Below are 3,769 nucleotides of genomic sequence, written 5' to 3' on the forward strand. Positions count from 1 at the left end.
TTTGCCATAAGGACAACCGCAGGATTTCGCCGGGAGTGGGTGCTAATCTGCAAAACTGCACCCGATCCCAGCGAAATCGGGGTCAAATTTCAGCCATAACCAATTAACCACATCTCACGACCGTGAGATAGGTGGTTACAGTCTGTGACGGAATCAATACGATGATCCGGCAAAAGTCTCGTGCATTCTGAGGACACGGAGCGACCCAAGGACAACCGCCTTCTGCATTTTTCCCGCAAGTGTTCTAGCATATTGTTGACACGCAGGGATGCTTTTTAGGCCATTAGCAAGTGAAAGCACGGATGCTTTTCAGGCTAATAATCAGTGAAAGCTTGGCACGTCCAAGAGCGTTGATGATAAGGACGATTAGTTTAACAGAATATTCCGGGTACCCTCGTCGCAACTCCCTTATAAGGTCTTTCCTCTCTTTCAATTGTCCATTATTGAGAATATAAAGTTCCAGTATATGCAGCACTTTTCATTCTTGACAATTGCCTCTATTTCCCTATGAGCATTTAGAGGAGCGATATTAAGGTTAATTCCATAAGAGTGACAGAGATCGTTAATAAAGCACATTAAGTGCCGAATTGTGCCTTTGGATATAGGTCATTCTCGGGAATGTCTTGGCTCGAAATGTGGCGATGGTAAGTTAAGGTGGAAACGACACTGTATTGACATGCCAAAATGAAACCCTCCGTGCCAGACTTGAATCCGGGTGATTTAAGGAAAGCAAAAGTTAGCTCACACAACATTGACTGATCCTCCACAGTTCTATGGAAGATACTGTGCATCCTCTTATCGAGGAGCTGTTCACGGAAGTTTTTTTCCTGTGCTTTCTTAATCCGGGCTTTCAGGAGTGAGAGTGAGTAATCGAGATAGAAAAGATTTTATGCATTTTGCTCATCCCTAATACTGAAGCTAAGTCCGAGTGTTCCAGCAACCTCCTCCGCTGCTTTGTACAGAAACACTCCTTAGCCTATTTCTTCGTGCTTCGTGACAATTTTAAGAAGGGGGTCTCTTCCATTTGCGACTCTATGTGCTGTAACCAGAATAATCCTGTTGTGAAAACATTCAAGATTCAATATTCCGCGACCATCTTGATGATCTGAGATGCAGAGTCGCGCAAGAGAAGACTTAAGGTGCATGTTTTTGTTCATATGCATAACCTTTCGTGTCCCGGTTTCACGAGATCTGAGCTCGTCCTTCCTCCGGATACTTTGTTTCTCGCCGACAGTTCGGAAGACCAAGTCTGCTGGATGAGACGCTTGTATCTGCTTCGGAGAGTATCCTTTATAGATGTCAAATCCGCAATGCGGCTCTGTGGCACGCTCAAGGAATGTTTCCTTGATGTATCGTTCGACGATCCTTAGAGCTATATGTAGTTGCTCTGTGTTTTTAGAATAGATCTTAAGATCATCCATGTAAAATACATGAGTGAGCTTGTACTTTCGATTTGCAGGTTTGCCGCAAAAGCACCCCTCGACATGGTGAAGTGCTAGAGATAGGGGCAAAAATGTGAGGCAAAAGAGGAGTGGACTGTTGTCGCCCTGAAAGATACTTCTCTAAAGAGTGACCTTGTTAGTTGTCACACGATTTTTTCCAGATGAGATAGTAAATCTGGTTTTTCAAAGCGACATGAATCTCTCTATGCACCTCACGATTTGCGAATGAACCTTTAAGCTTTCCAAAAGACAGATGATAGGTCTATAGGAGGTCGAATCGAAAGCTTTCCGGTAATCAATCCAGGCCATCGATGAATCACGCTGGTAGGATGCTGCATCTTTGCATACACATCTATCGATGAGCAGGTTCTCCCGACATCCTGCTACGCCTTACTTTGAGCCGCGTTGTTCATAAATTTCTTTTCACACAGGTTCGATTGTCCGAACAATCCTATCATTTAGGATAGCTGTGAATATCTTATAAAGTGTGTTCAGGCAAGTGATTGGCCTGTAATTCTTCGGGTCAGCTAAGTTGTCCATTTTCTGTAGGAGTACTGTGCACCCTTCCACCAACCACTCCGAAATTGTCTCTTTCGACTTTAAATATGTAGTGAAAAATACGGGCCAAATGCTGATGGGTTAAAGGAAACTTCTTCCACCAGAAGTTCTTGATACCATCTGATCTCAGAGCGGAATAGTTCTTCATACTTCTTAATACTTTTTTCACCTTCTCAATAGTGATGGGTGGACATTCTTCCTCAGGTGTTATGAGGGCATCACGCAGCTCCTTCAAGATATTTATGTTCTCTGAGTCTTCGTCCAGTCTATGCTGCACTTCATAGACTTCTTTCCAAAATACTTCGACCTCCTTTGGTTTGGGCGGGTGGTCGACATTAACTGGAGGGTTTTGGAAGAGTCGAGATGGGTTAGAGAGAAACTGTTGATTTTCTCTGATCCAACTTTCTCTCTCTCTCTCTCCCTCCCCCCTCTCTCTCACACACACACACACACACACATACATACACACACATAAACACACACACATACATACACACACACACGTTTATAATTCTGAAGAATAATAGACTCCCATATATTGACGTTTAAGAATGTCAATTCTATTATTTGTCTGAGTACCTAGATTTAAATTATTTCAGAATGTTACGTACATATTTTCATTTATTTACAGACCCTAATATCGATTGATTAAAATATTGTTTCTATTATTTCAAAGTAAACTTAATTGCTTATTAAAATCAAGTAATCTTAGTTTGAACTGCTTATAGATTTTATTGACTCAGCTTTTGTAATAATTTGCCACGATGAATTGGGCCAATTAGACACAGTAATTATCACATATTTCATTAAATTGATACGTGGACTCTACAAATAACTTTCTCAGCGTGAGTTCGTCACTCAGTATAATATGATCGATAAGTGCGATATGAATCATGGCATTGAAACGGGTCCATTCACTCCTATGCGTTTGCTGTTTTATTACTTTGCCACTTGGGATATACAACGAATCCTTTCGTATCTATATTTGACAAAGGGAAAAATATTAAACATTTATGTCAGAATTGCTGTAATTTGCGCCTAGACTTGCTTTATCGCTGGTTAGTTAACATGCCTTCTATCGGCGATCTTTGTTCTTTTCATAGACATGAACTATGCAAATCGTTCCATTTCGTTGTAACTTTACTTCTCTTATATTGCATGAATTATAATAATTTACAAATAAAATGATACATCTTTGCCTCTATATTAAACAAATATTATCTATTTATCTTATTTTTTGCAGGAAATTGTTTTTATGGTCATATTTTATTTTTAAGTGATATAAGAAATATTTTTTCGTTACAGATTACAAGTGAAAATTATTCAAGTTATAATGGTAATAATAAAATTTCCGATCGATTTTTAATGATAAAAAGTATAATGATACTGACAAGCGTATGTGTCATCCAGTATCGTTTCACTGTGAATCAAATAACTTGATTTATTGAGTCTTTTTATTCAAGCGCTTTATCACATTTTTATTTATTATTAATTTGAAACATCCTCTGAAGTTGAGTGGCTCGTGCCTGTACGAGTAAACCACGCTCTGATTTCTGAGCTTCAAGTTTCGACGCAAATTATCGTTACGATCATTATTTTATGAAAAAATTGTACAAAATTATATTCATATAGTTATATTCTTAGCATTTTAAACAGATACCCTCCAAATACGAAAATCCGGCAGTATGTCACGATTTTTTAACCTTCTTCTATTTATACGGCCTTGGGTTTGGCTCTGGGGGTTGGTCTGTCTACCGTAAAGTTACATT

Source organism: Belonocnema kinseyi, chromosome 2 (assembly GCF_010883055.1).
Source record: "Belonocnema kinseyi isolate 2016_QV_RU_SX_M_011 chromosome 2, B_treatae_v1, whole genome shotgun sequence".
NCBI lineage: Eukaryota > Metazoa > Arthropoda > Insecta > Hymenoptera > Cynipidae > Belonocnema > Belonocnema kinseyi.